The following is a 16,538-nucleotide window of genomic DNA, read 5'->3' as shown; positions in this document are numbered from 1 at the left end:
AAATCCATGCTGACTGTCCTTGATTAATTTGTGTCTATCCAAATGAAGATTTATCCTGTCCCTCAGAATTTTTCCAATAATTTTCCCACCACCGAGGTTAGGCTGACTGGCCTGTAATTACTCGGTCTATCCCTTTCTCCCTTTTTAAACAAAGGTACAACGTTAGTAGTCCTCCAGTCCTCTGGCACCAGACCTGTAGCCAGAGATGTTTAGAAAATGATGGCCAGAGCCTCTGCTATTTCCTTTTTTGCTTCTCTTAATAGCCTGGGCCTGGGGATTTATTCACTTTCAAAGGTGCTAAGCCCCCTAATACTTCCTGACAGCGAACGTCCCGACACGCTTAAATAATAGATGTTACCACCTGACCTGCCACTTATCGCGCCTGCTGACCCCCCGCAAAATTCCCCATTACAAGATTAGCTTGCGCTGAGGCATGTGTTCTATCTATAGTTAACATTTTGGGAGCCTCAATGCTTAAGACCTCATCCCCCCACATTATTCATTTCATCCTCTACAAAGATGGTGGCGCTAGTGTGGTTCAAGTGAAGACCATCCCTTTTGTTTAGCTTTTGTTTGTCCCAGACTTTGCCTCAATTCTTTAGAAATCTGAAACCCTTGCTTCTCTATCATTTCCATCATTTCTTAAGCCATGCATTGATGTCTTTTACCTTCCTCTCTCTTAAGTAGCCCAACGCAACACAAAGTACTGTTGAGATTACTACTCATAAGATTTTGCTGCACAGCTTAGATCCTAAATCCTTCTGTAAGACTTCTGTTATGCTTTCTCCTATGTAATTCCTTTGAACATTAACAGCTTATGGATGATCACCCTCCCTTTTCAAAAAATTTTCAATCCACAGCCATTACCTCCCTTAGCTTGGCATCTGAGAGACAACACACCATTTAGAATTCCCAGTCATGGCAGCAAAAAAAATTATTCTGATAATTCAAAGTTGTTTATGGCACTAAAAATATTTGAATTAAGTAACAACAATAACACAGCAAAGTGTGAATTACATGCTAAAATCATTTATCAGTTAATTTGAATTAAGCAACTAAGGGGAATAGACTGCATCTATTCCCACCCTTCATCCCCCTTACTCCCCCCCCCTCCCCTATTATGGAATACCTCCAACTACCACTTGTCAAATCTCTTCATTAATATTACTCTCTTTGTCCTGGGTAAGCATTTGCTTCACAGTGCTGTATAGTTGCTGAATGCTACACAGGTAATTTTAATAGAAAAAAAACTTTTTTTCACTTACCACTTCAGGTGCTGTAGGTTTAGGTCATGTACCGCTTTACTGCTGAATTCAAAACTCCCTCTCTTAAATATCTCATACTTTTTTACTTTTACTCGATATAACAAGCAGTTGGCTTAGCAAAATGTGTCGCTTACTTTCAGCTCACAGTCATCCTTTATAAAAATATGAAAATGAGGTACCTGAGTGTTATAGAAAAAAATGCAATAATCATCCATTCTGAGCTGCGATTTAAATAGTTATTTATAAATATGACTCTTATTACCTACAGTTTCTTCAGTTTCTTCTAATAATCCTTTAAGGGGTGCTAAAATTCAATTGACTGTGCTCTCCTGGTAGAAGTATGGCAGAGGGGGCATATGTTTGCTGAGTCCCAAGAATGCCAATCCTATCTCAATTTGCAGGACAAGGGTCAATAGCTTGGTCAAGGCAGACATATCATACCAATAAGGGCACATCAGCAATGTGTACCCCGAACTGTTAGTTGGAATGTCGGAGTAGCACCGCTGCACTCCAACAGGGCAGAGGAGACCGGGGATGGGTCCATTGAAAATGGAAATCTACATATCCTTAGCTCCTCGGGATCTAATGAAGCACTCTATACTGATAACCAATTCCGTCTAAGATTGATTACTTAGACAAATATGAACTGATCAGAGAGAGCCAAAATGGATTTGTAACGAGTAAGTCATGTCTCACGATCTAGTTGAATTATTTGACGAGGTAACTAAAGTGGTACATAAGGGAGTGTCAGTGTACTTCCAGAAAGCATTCGATAGGGTTCCACACAAAAGATGTTAACAAAAAGAGAGTGTATGGAATTGTTGGTAACCTGTTGACGTGGGTAGGGAATTGGTTCGGAGATAGGAGACAGAGAGCAGGGATAATGGATATGCATTCAAATTGGCAGCATTTGACTAGTGGTGTCCCCTGGGATCTGTACTGGAGTCTCAGTTTTTCGCTATATTTATAAATAAATTAGACGAAGAAATGGAAAGCCGTATATCCAAGTTTTCTGACGACACTGTGCACGCCCTCATCAGTATCAGCCAGCGGCCCAACCAAAGAAGATTCCAATGGTAAGTTCCTTTTTATTTTTGTGGTTCTGGGAGGAGCAGGAGTTCCAGTGGGACGGAGCCAGAGGGCTGCCCTGGGACGCTTAATTTCCAGCTGCAGCCCCCTACCTAAGGAGTAGATTTCCCACCCCGGGCAGTATACAGGTAGTCGTAGGTGAAGCGATCGTTTCAGCTACCCACCCAGATGATTTTGAGTTAGCCCTTGTATGAATGATATTGGTGGTCTGTCCAGGCATTTGGATTGCTGAATTAGGAGGTGAGATTTCCAGCTGAGACCTGCACCGAAAAGAGCAAGTTCTGCTATTTTCAACTGGCTTGCGGTATTTGTAGAATGTCAAGGGCGCGATTTCCAAGATTCAGTTATGCAGTGGAGCTTCTGATGGAGCTGAGGCAGGTCCTCTTCTCCACAGATTGCACAAAGGTCCAAAATCACACACAGCAGCGTTCCTTGAAAAAGGTTGTTGAGGTGGTCAGTGCCTGCAACATTACCATGAGGATATGGGTTCAGTTTAATGACCTGACCAGGACAACAAAGGTCTTCCTGTCTCCATTCATATGAGTCACACCTTTCCATAGTAATTTTTTGTCACCTCACCCTCCCGATGAATGCTTCGCTCTTTTCTCCCCACATTCTGCGTGCTTCTTTGCCGCTGACACCAGATCATGGCAGCAGCTCTCCTTGATACAAACAGACACTCACCTGCTGCTCGCCTTCACAACAGTCACAAATTGCAGTCTGGGTTCAACTGCTCACAACTGGAAGGTCCTTCACTCTTTTAATTGCTTCCACCTTTCTCACTGCTGCAATTCTCTTGCACAAGACCACCTCCCCATCTTTCTCCAAAACTTGTTGCATCTACCTCTTGGCATGCTATCTAGATGAAGCAGCCTCACAGTTGAACAGCAGTTTACAAAAAGAAAATACAAACTTTCTACTCTTTGCAGGAGAAGATAGCCCACAACAATAGGGAGAAAACCCGAATTGGGGGCAGGGTGCCTGCCTCCATCCAGGGTCTCAGTCAGATGGAGGAGGAAGCCATCAAGATATTGGAACAGGTAGCTTGTGGAAGTAGTGGCTCGGCTGGTGCAAGCCCACAGCAGGGTGTCTACCTTTAGTACTACTATCTCTCTTTCCTCTCACTATCCTGCATGTCGACTGTGTGGCACCTTGTTGCTGTCAAGTGTTGACAGTCATCCACTGTTAACTGTCACCTCCATAATAACCTTTATCCTTTCTCCCCTTCTGTAGGTTATTCTCACCCTTCAGAACATCAAGCAGAATATTTGGAGGAGGAGTACACTCTGTATAAGCACCATCAATTGCCCTATCTTATCCAAGTACGATAGAGGGTTTTGTGGAGGCGCTAATAGTTCGGTAGCAGTCTGTTTGGCTGTGCCCAGCGATGATGATATAATTGCCATGCGTAGCGCCCCCTTACCGCCCCGGAAGAGAAATTTGGCTGCGCCCCCTCACTTATACCTGCTGCTGACAACGACAGCTTCAGCTGTCAATTTGCAGTCAGGAGTCGGCTGGAAGAGCGCTATTTATAGGCGCCATCATTACAAACAATTTTTGTCGGCCATAACTCTTTGCAGCTTGCTAACACATAGGCAGAGTGGCAGTTGGACAGATTTGAGTGATTTTCACTTCAAGGACTGTACTGCCCCTTAACTATTCCTTTCTTTCATTGAGGGCAGATTTGAAACAATATTTATATCATTTCACGGGGTCTGTGTTGGCACCGGACCTCCTCCTTCGACGTCACTGTCGGAGGCTTCTTAGGTAGAGACTAAGGCAGAGAGAAAGACAAGGAGCAAGACAGCAAAATGTGGCCAGAGGGAGAAGAATCAACAGGGCTGCCAACAGGAGACCTTCCCCTCCTAGGGTATTCCGGCAGCAATTCTCCTGCATTAATTTCACTGAGGAACTGTTTTCGAAGGCTGCGCTTCAGCAAGGACGTGGTCACAGAGCTCTGCCAGCTCCTGCAACCAGACCTCAAGCCTCAGACCAGGATGAGACAGCTCTCTCAGTGGCAGTCAAGGTCACCATCGCACTCAACTTCTACTCCAATAGAGCCTTCCAGTGTGCAACAGGAGACATCTACAACATCTTCCAGTTTGCCATCCATTGCTTCATCCACAAGGTCACAGATGCCCTGTACAGAAGGAGAAGGGACGGTATTTCCTTCCCCATGACCAGAGAGAAGCAGCACAAGCGTGTATGTGGCTTCGTCAGGATAGTGAACTTCCCCATGGTGCAGGGGGCCATTGACTACACCCACGTAGCTTTGCTTTCATCGCATCACAATCCTGATGTTTTCCATAACTGCAAAAGCTACCATCACTGAATGTGCTGTTGGTGTGCGACCACACACACAGAATCCTCACCGTCAATGCCCGCTATCCTGGCAGCAGCCATGATACCTTCATCCTGCACCAGCGGTGTGCCAGATCTCTTCCAGCCACCACATCAAGCTTGTGGCTGGCTGCTCGGAGACAAGGGCTATCCGCTCTCCACGTGGCTCATCAGTCCCCTCTACAACCCCAACATTCCTGCCCAGCTCTCATACACTGAGAGCCATGCCATCACCAGGAACATTGGTGAGCAGACCATTAGAGTGCTTAATCAACAGTTCCGCTGCTTTGAACACTCGGTCCTCCAGTACTCACCTGAGCGGGTGTCCCTATTCGTCATCGTCTGCTGCATGCTGCACAACCTGGCCATTATGAGGGCACAGCCATTGCCACCAGACATACCGCACCACCTCAGGAGGAGCAGGAGAAGGAGGATGAGGAGGAGCAGAAGCAGCAATACCAGTGACGGAAGAGGGAGCTGCTCAGTCGTGATTCTGAAAGGGAAGTGTTCTCAGACTTCAGTTCCAGTGAATTCCATCCCACTTTCTAGTTCCTCATCACCACATCAATTTGCCATTCCATACCAAAGATCCAAAATTGAAATGAGAGACAACAGCAAAGATAAAGCATTCAAATAAATTTTTTTATTATAACAGTTAACTGCATCATAATGTATTTTAAGAATCACCCTTGTGCATTTCCTTTTATTCCCTCTTTGCTTTAACTATTCTATTGCTCCTTGGCAATGGCTGCAGCACAGCTGGCTGTTGTGTGTCAGGGCCAGAGACTACAGATGGCCTTGCATGACGCCCTTGACCAGCTCTGGGCCTGGAAGTCATGGCTGTAGACTGCATTACCTCAGGCTGGCCGGCAGCAGTTTGGGCTGGCTGGGTGACAGGCAGCGACAAGTGCAATGGCGGAGTGGCAGTGGTGGGATCAGGAATGTTGTCATCGTGAGAGAGGACAACAGTTCCTGCTCCACTGACCCACTGCCACTCCCACAAGGGCAGCTTGAATACTGATCGGTGGGCTGTTGCGACACCGTGAGATCCCGGTGGATTGTGGTGGGCCCAGCGATGATGGCAGCAATGAGAGCATGCGATTCATCAAGCTGAGACTGCATGAGAGCAGTCTGACCTTCCATGCCGCAAACCATTGTCTGCATTACAGCACCAAGGCGTTGCGTTGCTTCCGCCTGTGCTTCAACATCGTCATGAGGTCTGGATCTGCACGGTCTCTCTGGGAGTTCACCATCGTCTGCAGACTGGCAATGATGGGCTCCATGATGTGCGCAGAGCTCTGTGTAATGCCAAAGGCGGACTCCTCCACGCTCATTACCACTGCTGAAAGGCTCTCGGGCACCCTTGCCATTGCACCTTTCATGTCAGAGTGCATGGCCATCACCCTTTGCGTGAATGCCTCCCCATCGAGGTCCTCATCTGAGTCCTGTGCAGCAGAACTCCCACGTGAATTCGCCCTCCAGGGAGATGGCTCCCAAGGTTCCCTTTCCCCTTGGCCTTGCTGCAGACCGCTAGGCCCCGGTGCAGACCCCTCTACCAACCTAACCTCTAACAAATGCCAGTATCTGAACTGGTGCCTGCGGGTGAGAGATGCAATGACGCAGTGCTTTCCTCCTCCTGCTCTTCCTCTCCATCCTGACTGTACCGGGGGGGGGGGGGCGGGGGGCTCAGGTGCAGGCTCCACATCTGCTGCTTCGTTATCTGAAAGCATAAATGGCATGAGACTTGCGTTAAGGTGAGGGCAGGGGGGCAGGATTGGAGCAAGGAAGGCAGACAGTATCAGGAGCTGGAAAGTGATAAAGCCGTCTGGTTTGACAGAGAACTGGGATGAGAAAAGGAGAGGGGATAAAGATACCGTTGTTGCCCCCAGCGGGGTCGACGTATCTGCTGGCCATGGCGCCCACCACCTGCGGGCCAATGAGCCGCAGCTCTCACTCCTCAAGGTCAGTGCGCTCGCGCAATTGGGGTTCCCTCCCCTCCAATCAATAGCGCCCCTGCAGCACCCCACTGAGGCATTAGTGCCTCATTTACTTCCCTCCTGGGACAAAAACGCCCAACTTCCCAACTTTGCAAACCATTTCGCGGGCACTTACTTTTCAAAAGGATAATGGGGCGCAACCAAATTTTGCCCCCAAAATTCTATTTAGTGCATGCCTTTATAGGCTCCAATACAGATCGGCATCATTTCTGTTTTTGGAGTCCTATCTGGAATTGCCTGAGTCATACAAAATGTCTTTATAGCTGCATATTGTTGTGTATTTGACAAATACTAAAGTTTTCAGGCTTGGCCACTTTTCAGTTGGCATTGATGACTGAAAAGGATGCCAATCTGTGATAGAGCCTAGGGAGCCGCTTGCTGAAAGGCTGATAATCAGTTTAGCAGTTTCTTGGTAAGTTGCTTCAATATCCAGAATAGTGGATCTCTGTGAACCTCATGAAATAGGATTCAATTCAAAAAAGTTTCCCATAAAGTAGGAAAAATTAACCATTAACTAATAAAGGAATATTTTGCATTGACATATTAATAAAGAAAATGTATTTATTTGGTTAGACAGGACCATTTCTCATTCTATCTTGCAAGCATTTAAAATAAATATACATTTGTATCAGATCACAGAATAAAATGTGAACAACTATAGTATGCAACTCAATCAAAAAATAATTTAACCCTCTTCTCAATCTGCCGCGCCGCCATGCTCCACCTCACAATCAACAAGCTCCCCACTGGAGTGGAACTAAACTACAGAACCAGTGGGAAGCTGTTTAACCTACGTCGCCTCCAGGCCAGGTCCAAGATCACCCCAACCTCTGTTGTTGAGCTGCAGTATGCTGACGACGCCTGCGTCTGCCCACATTCAGAGGCTGAACTCCAGGACATAGTCAATGTATTCACTGAGGCAAATGAAAGCATGGGCCTTACGCTTAACATCCGTAAGACAAAGGTCCTCCACCAGCCTAACACCGCCGCCCATCAAGATCCACACCGCAGCCCTGGACAACGTGGACCATTTCCCATATCTCGGGAGCCTCTTATCAACAAAGGCAGACATTGATGCGGAAATTCAACATCGCGTCCAGTGCGGCTTTCGGCCGCCTGCGGAAAAGAGTGTTTGAAGACCAGGCCCTCAAATCTACCACCAAGCTCATGGTCTACAGGGCTGTAGTAATACCTGCCCTCATGTATGGATCTGAGGCATGGACGATGTATAGAAGGCACCTCAAGTCGCTGAAGATATATCACCAACAAGCTGGATTGGCGAATGATACTTAAGGGGTTGACTGTGGATGGGCAATGGCAGACATTTAGAGACCGCATGGATGAACTACAACAATTGTACATTCCTGTCTGGCATAAAAATAAAAAAGGGAAGGTGGCTCAACCGTGGCTGTCAAGGGAAATCAGGGATAGTATTAAAGCCAAGGAAGTGGCATACAAATTGGCCAGAAATAGCAGCGAACCTGGGGACTGGGAGAAATTTAGAACTCAGCAGAGGAGGACAAAGGGTTTGATTAGGGCAGGGAAAATGGAGTATGAGAAGAAGCTTGCAGGGAACATTAAGACGGATTGCAAAACTTTCTATAGATATGTAAAGAGAAAAAGGTTAGTAAAGACAAACGTAGGTCCGCTGCAGTCAGAATCAGGGGAAGTCATAACGGGGAACAAAGAAATGGCGGACCAATTGAACAAGTACTTTGGTTCGGTATTCACGAAGGAGGACACAAACAACCTTCCGGTTATAAAAGGGGTCGGGGGGTCTAGTAAGGAGGAGGAACTGAGGGAAATCCTTATTAGCCGGGAAATTGTGTTGGGGAAATTAATGGGATTGAAGGCCGATAAATCCCCAGGGCCTGATGGACTGCATCCCAGAGTACTTAAGGAGGTGGCCTTGGAAATAGTGGATGCATTGACAGTCATTTTCCAACATTCCATTGACTCTGGATCAGTTCCTATAGAGTGGAGGGTAGCCAATGTAACCCCACTTTTAAAAAAAGGAGGGAGAGAGAAAAGAGGGAATTATAGACCGGTCAGCCTGACATCGGTAGTGGGTAAAATGATGGAATCAATTATTAAGGATGTCATAGCAGTGCATTTGGAAAGAGGTGACATGATAGGTCCAAGTCAGCATGGATTTGTGAAAGGGAAATCATGCTTGACAAATCTTCTGGAATTTTTTGAGGACGTTTCCAGTAGAGTGGACAAGGGAGAACCAGTTGATGTGGTATATTTGGACTTTCAGAAGGCGTTCGACAAGGTCCCACACAAGAGATTGATGTGCAAAGTTAGAGCACATGGGATTGGGGGTAGTGTGCTGACATGGATTGAGAACTGGTTGTCAGACAGGAAGCAAAGAGTAGGAGTAAATGGGTACTTTTCAGAATGGCAGGCAGTGACTAGTGGGGTACCGCAAGGTTCTGTGCTGGGGCCCCAGCTGTTTACACTGTACATTAATGATTTAGATGAGGGGATTAAATGTAGTATCTCCAAATTTGCAGATGACACTAAGTTGGGTGGCAGTGTGAGCTGCGAGGAGGATGCTGTGAGGCTGCAGAGCGACTTGGATAGGTTAGGTGAGTGGGCAAATGCATGGCAGATGAAGTATAATGTGGATAAATGTGAGGTTATCCACTTTGGTGGTAAAAACAGAGAGACAGACTATTATCTGAATGGTGACAGATTAGGAAAAGGGGAGGTGCAAAGAGACCTGGGTGTCGTGGTACATCAGTCATTGAAGGTTGGCATGCAGGTGCAGCAGGCGGTTAAGAAAGCAAATGGCATGTTGGCCTTCATAGCAAGGGGATTTGAGTACAGGGGCAGGGAGGTGTTGCTACAGTTGTACAGGGCATTGGTGAGGCCACACCTGGAGTATTGTGTACAGTTTTGGTCTCCTAACCTGAGGAAGGACATTCTTGCTATTGAGGGAGTGCAGCGAAGGTTCACCAGACTGATTCCCGGGATGGCGGGACTGACCTATCAAGAAAGACTGGATCAACTGGGCTTGTATTCACTGGAGTTCAGAAGAATGAGAGGGGACCTCATAGAAACATTTAAAATTCTGACGGGGTTAGACAGGTTAGTTGCAGGAAGAATGTTCCCAATGTTGGGGAAGTCCAGAACCAGAGGTCACAGTCTAAGGATAAGGGACCGAGATGCGGAGGAACTTCTTCACCCAGAGAGTGGTGAACCTGTGGAATTCTCTACCACAGAAAGTTGTTGAGGTCAATTCACTAAATATATTCAAAAAGGAGTTAGATGAGGTCCTTACTACTAGGGGGATCAAGGGGTATGGCGAGAAAGCAGGAATGGGGTACTGAAGTTGAATGTTCAGCCATGAACTCATTGAATGGCGGTGCAGGCTGGAAGGGCCGAATGGCCTACTCCTGCACCTATTTTCTATGTTTCTATGTAACAATGTCTCTGCAAGATCCTGCAAATCCCCTGGAGGACAGGCGCACCAACATCAGTGTCCTCGACCAGGCTAACATCCCCAGTATTGAAGCACTGACCATATTCGATCAGCTTCGCTGGGCAGGCCACATAGTTTGCATGCCAGATACAAGACTCCCCAAGCAAATGCTTTATGCGGAACTCCTTCATGGTAAACGAGCCAAAGGAGGACAGCGGAAATGTTATAAGGACATTCTCAAAGCCTCCCTGGTAAAGTGCGACATCACCACTGACACCTGAAACACACTGGCCGAAGACTGCCTGAGGTGGAGAAAGTACATCAGGAGGGCCTTGAGCTCTCCGAGTCTCAACGCAAAGAGCATGGAGTGGCCAAGTGCAGGCAGCGGAACGAATGAGCGGCAAACCAGCCCCACCGACCCCTTCCCTCGACTAATGTCTGCCCCACCTGTAACAGGGTCTGTGGCTCTCGTATCCGACTGTTCAGCCATCAAATAACTCACTTTGGGAGCGGAAGCAAGTCTTCCTCGCTTCCGAGGGACTGCCTATGATTTCTGAATACATTAATGAAGGATAATGTCATTAACAGAATATAGCTACAATCACTTTAATTACCATTTGCAGTTAAATACAAATCAGCAGATCTCAAACTTGAATGAAGTGACCTGCTATTTTGGTGGTGCACTTTCTAGCATTAGTGACAGTCATGCAATTTCTCAGTGTTGTGATACATTCAGAAATGTTATATAACATATCTGCACCTACATTTGAAAATATGTCATGGAACCAACCTGCAGTTTTAAAATTGTGGTGTCGCTGCCTTAGAATCATACAATGGTTGCAGCACGGAAGAAAGCCATTCGATCCATCGAACCCGTACCGATTCTCAGCTAGTCCCACTCGCCTGCCCTTTCCCTGCAGCCTTGCAATATTTTTCCTTCAGATACTTATCTAACTCCCTTTTGAAAGATAAAATTGAGTCTGCCTCCATCACCCTTTCCGGCGGTGCATTTCAGATCTTAACCACTTTCTGCATAAAAAAGTTTTTTCTTACATCGCCTTTGGTTCTTTTGCCAGTCACCTTAAATCTGTGTCCTCTGGATCTCCAGTTGGGGCCAAACCAGTGATTTATACTGGTTCATCATATTTTCCACACTTTTGTACTCTATACCTCTATTTATGAAGCCCAGGATCCCGTAAGCCTTTTTAACTGCTTTCTCAACCTGCCCTACCACCTTCAACGATTTATGCACATATACCCCCAGGTCTCTCTGTTCCCCTTTAGGATTGTACCATTTAGTTTATATGTCCTTTCCTCATTCTTTCTACCAGAATGCATCACTTCACATTTTTCTGCGTTAAATTTCATCTGCCACGTATCCGCCTATTTCACCAGTCTGTCTATGTCTTCCTGAGGTCTATCACTCGCCTCCTGACTGTTCACTATACTTCCAAGTTTTGTGTCATCTGCAAATTTTGAAATTGTGCCCTGTACACCCATTTCCAAGTCATTAATATATTTTAAGAAAAGCAGTGGTCCTAGAACCGACCCCTGGCGAACACCACTGTATACTTTCCTCCAGTCTGAAAAACAACCGTTCGCCACTATCCGCTGTTTTCTGTCACTTAGTCAATTTCGGATCCAGACTACCACTGTTCCTTTTATTCTGTGGCCTTCAATTTTGCTGGCAAGCCTATTATATGGCACATTGTCGAACGTCTTTTGGAAATCCATGTACACTACATCAACCTCATTACCCTCATCAAACCTCTCTGTTACCTCATCAAAAAACTCGATAAAGTTGATTAAATACGATTTGTTTTAAAAATTCCGTGCTGGGTTTTCTTAATTAATCCACCCCATCCAAGTGACTGTTAATTTTGTCTCTGATTACTGTTTCTAAAAGATTCTCCAATGCCGAAGTTAAACTGACTGGCCTGAGTTGCTGGGTTTATCTTTACACCCTTTTTTGAACAATGGTGTAACATTTACAATTCTTCAGTCCTTTGGCACCATCCCCGTATCTATGGAGTATTGGAATATTATGGCCAGTACCTCTGCGATTTCCGCCGTCAATTCTCTCAGCATCCTAGGATGCATCCCATCCACTCCTGGTGATTTATCTACTTTAAGTATAGCCAACCTTTTTAATACCTCTTCTTTATCAATTTTTTTTCCTATCAAGTGTCTCCACTACCTCCTCCTTCACTATGTTTATGGCAGCATCCTCTTTCTTGGTGAAGACAGATGCAAAGTACTCATTCAGTACCTAAGCCATACCCTCTGCCTCCATGCCTCCTTTTTGGTCCCAAATCGGCCCCACCCCTCCTCTTACTACCCTTTTACTATCTGTATGCCTATAGAGGACTTTTGGATTACCTTTTATGTTGGCTGCCATTTTATTCTCATACCCTCTTCTTTGCCCCTCATATTTTCTTTTTCACTTTTCCTCTGACCTTTCTATATATAGCCTAATTCTTAGATGTATTTGCAACCATACATCTGTCATACGTGCTCTTTTTCTGCTTTGTCATATTCTCTTCTCTGTTTCATCACCCAGGGAGCTCTGGCTTTAGTTGTCCTACCCCCATGCAGGAATGTACCTTGACTGTATCTGAACTATTTTCTCTTTAAAGGCAGCCCATTGTTCCACTACAGTTTTGCCTGCCAATCTTTGATTCCAGTTTACCCGGGCCAGATCCGTTCTCATCCCCTAGTTAAGCATTTTTCCTCCCTGTCCATAGCTAATCTAAATCTTATGATACTATGATTAATGTTCCCTAATTGTTCACCTACTGACACTTGCTCCAATTGACCCACCTCATTCCCCAGAACCAGATCCAGCAATATTTCCTCCCTCATCGGGCTGGAAAAATACTGATCAAGAAAGTTCTCCTGAACATACTTCAGAAATTCTTCCCCTTCTCTGCCCTTTACACTATTATGATCCCAGTCTATATTAGCAGAGTTGAAGTCCCCCATTATTATTACTCTATAATTCTTGCACCTCTCTGTAATTTCTCTGCAAATTTGCTCCTCCGTATCTTTCCCACTATTTGGTGGCCTATAGAATACACCTAGTAGTTTAATGGCACCTCTATTATTTCTTAACTCTAGCCATATAGATCCTGCTCTTGACCCCTCCAGGACATCCTCCTTCTCCAGCACTGTAACATTCTCCTTAACTAATACTGCCACACAACCTCCTACCTTTCCTTCTCTATCTTTCTTGAACATCTTATAACCAGGAATATTTAATACCGAATCCTGCCCTTTGAGCCAGGTCTCAATTATTGTCACAACATCATATTCCCATGTGGCTGTTTGTACCTGCAGCTCACTAACCTTGTTTACTACGCTTCATGCGTTCACATACATGCGCTGTAAACCTATCTTAGACTATCCGTTATTCTCTCTTAGTTGGACCCCACCTAATATCTTACTATTTCCTACTTTCATGCCCTCTGCCTCTCTCAATCCCTTGAGAACTTTATTTTCCCTTTCTAATGTTACATTCTGGTGCCCATCCCCCTGCCAAATTTGTTTAAACTCTCCCCAACAGCACTAGCAAATTTCCCGCGAGGATACCAGTTCCGGCCCTGCTGAGGTGCAACCCGTTCAGTCTGTACAGGTCCCAACTCCCCCAGAACCGGTCCCAATACCCCAGAAATCTGAAGCCCTCCCTCCTGCACCATCTCTCCAGTCATACATTCATCTGCTCTATCCTTCTATTTCTATACTCACTAGCTCGTGGCACCAGGAGTAATCCGGCGATTACTACCTTTCCTGCTTTTTAATCTCTTTCCTATCTCCCTAGAATCTGCCTAAAGGACCTCATCCCTTTTTCTACCTACATAGTTGGTACCAATATGGACCGCGACTTCTGGCTGTTTACTCTCCCCCTTTAGAATGCTCTGCAGCCGTTCAGTGACATCCTTGACCCTGGCACCAGGGAGGCAACATACCATCCTGGAGTTACGTCTGCGGCCGCAGAAATGCCTGTCTGCTCCCCCTGACTATCGAATCCCTATCACGATTGCTCTCCCACTACTCTTCCTCCCCGCGCCCCCCTCTCCCCCTTGTACAGCTGAACCACCCATGGTTAGTTAATGATCAGTTGGTTTAAGTAGTGGGTAGATGAGCAATCCAGAAAAGAAGGGTCCTAGGTATGATCAGTAATCTGTGATGATTTGGCTGATCTCAGCAGTAGAAGGGCTTCAGTTGACCTTGGTGCCCAATTTGGGGAGGTGGAAATTGGTACGGGTTCCTGTTCCAGACTACAATCCAATGACCCCTACTAAGTGTACACATACGTGGAATTCAACTGACAATGGGAAGACGCTCAGCTTTAATACCCTTTTGTGGTTGATTTTATAACTGTTACTCGTTGTTTAGGTGCATGCACGGTGATTGGCTGCTTATGCAGGGTATTGGATGGTAGAAATGCCCGTAGAATCGCACTTCAACAAGAATTTAACACCTTTAGGAGAGAAGAGGAGAGAAGATTGGAAGAAAAAAAGTGGATGATATAAAAATCACTAAAACTTGTATGCAACTTTGCTCTTCATGATGAAGATCTGTGGTTTGGCAACAACTTCCAACTAGCATAATATAGCTTTCGTAAGCACCCTGGGCCTGAAAACCTCTGACCCTTCTGGTGCACTCATGCTGTAACTCCTGTGGGAGTACACCACAAGGGACACAATTTAGGCCAGAACCCAGATACATCGGAGACTCTTTCTGCCCTGAACAAGACGAACAATACAGGAGAGGCAGGGCCAGGAGTCCCAAAGAAATCTCAAAGGCCCACCGGATCAACAGTGCTGATAAGCTTGATAAAACCAGGCATAGCAGGCCACCCACCAAAAGGCAGTGTAGGCCCTACCTGATGTTGCAGGACTGGTACAAGGCCAGGACCCCTGAAGACATTTCAATACACAGTATAAATAAGGTTGCTGGGCAACTGAGTCAAATATACACATAGAAAGATATTACAAATGTGTCTATCTTTGACAAGAATCTATTTTAAAAGCTAATATTGCATAAAATATGCCATCTATGCTTGTTATCCTGTTTTGCTAAGACATTGTATTTATATCTCCATTAGGAATCCCATGAACGTCAAAGCGGTGACACAAATCAACTTGAACTGGGAAAATTCGAGTCTGTAATTATACCTGGCATTACAGACAAATGAAACTCTTTCCAAATTAAGCATCATAAAAAGGACAAAGGAGGAATTTGCACAATACAAAACCTGAATCAATGGACTAGTCAGTGATCAGTGTGGCATAAGTTGTTTTCATAAGAATATACTTCATGAATAGGCAGTGTAACAAAGTATAAATATGTTACTAAAACTAGGGGGTAGATTTGAACTTTGGACAGCTGGTATAAACAGGTTGGTTGTGGTCCAAAAAGGGCTGACCGCCCCATTTACGCTGGCGCCCTATCCACCACCATCCTCTGCTGGGCAGCTGGTCTGCCTACTTGCTTCAGGCGGTAAGCCCTTTTAATGCGCAAATCATGATTTTATGATGTACATAGGACTCCAATTGCAATTTTGACACAGTAACATGCCTCCCAGTTTTATTGGAAGGTACAGCAGAAGCGACACAAGTTATAAATAGTTTTTACGGGGCCAGAATGAGCAGGAGTGTTCCTCCACACGCCACAAGAAAATTGTTGGCCACTGCCAGCCCGGCTCCTCCCACTCCGCGATTGGCACCGTCCGGACCTAACTTCCGGCTGGCTGGATTTAATGCCCGCAGCTCACCGGCACCATGCTAATGAGGACCCTCCAAAATGGAGCAGGCCTCCCAATGGCAGCATCGACTGGCTGCCATGCTCTGTTAAGTTGTTTTCATAAGAATATACTTCATTTAATAGTTAAAATCTACCCCAGAGTTAATCAAATCACTCCACTGTGTATTACATTTATGCATGCATTCCGTGCCTGAAACAGAAATACATGAATGCAATGATATAAACATGCCCAAATTTGTAGATAAAGTTCAATATTATGTGTAATTATTGCAGGGAGTGGCAGGTTTCAGTTGTAGATATTGTACTGTAGTTGTACTATATGACAATGGCAATTTCTTTTATACAGTTTTTTTATATAATTGTGGAATCCTTGCCAGTATATCTGTAATCTTACAGATGGTTTTCCTAATTTTAGTAGACTGTAGTGATCATTCTAAAGTTAAAAATTATGCTAATTAATTTTTTTGCATCTGCAGCATCATTTCAAAAGTAAATGCTTCTATAATTTTGGGGTGACTGTATATAGAGTGGTCAGTTTGTAATATCAAAGATTGCAGCATAAATGAATTCAGTGAATTTAAAAAAAGTAATAAATATATTTATGGATATCTTCAAAACTGTGATTTTCAGAAAGAAATTAGCTAAATAGAGTGC

The 16,538-nt window shown here is 45.1% G+C and overlaps 1 long non-coding RNA gene across 1 annotated transcript in view; it reads left to right on the top strand.

Moving 5' to 3' along the window:
* The window catches only part of LOC139280156 (uncharacterized), a 45,667-nt gene extending 29,559 nt beyond the window's left edge, over positions 1-16,108 (top strand). The window contains exon 3 of the long non-coding RNA XR_011596636.1: positions 15,226-16,108. This is a non-coding gene — a long non-coding RNA (uncharacterized lncRNA). The remainder of the gene's footprint in view (positions 1-15,225) is intronic.
* The last annotated feature ends 430 nt before the right edge of the window (positions 16,109-16,538 follow it).

Source organism: Pristiophorus japonicus, chromosome 14 (assembly GCF_044704955.1).
Source record: "Pristiophorus japonicus isolate sPriJap1 chromosome 14, sPriJap1.hap1, whole genome shotgun sequence".
Taxonomy (NCBI): domain Eukaryota; kingdom Metazoa; phylum Chordata; class Chondrichthyes; family Pristiophoridae; genus Pristiophorus; species Pristiophorus japonicus.
Note: the sequence above shows the minus strand (reverse complement) of the source record. Positions and strands in the feature narration are given on the sequence as shown.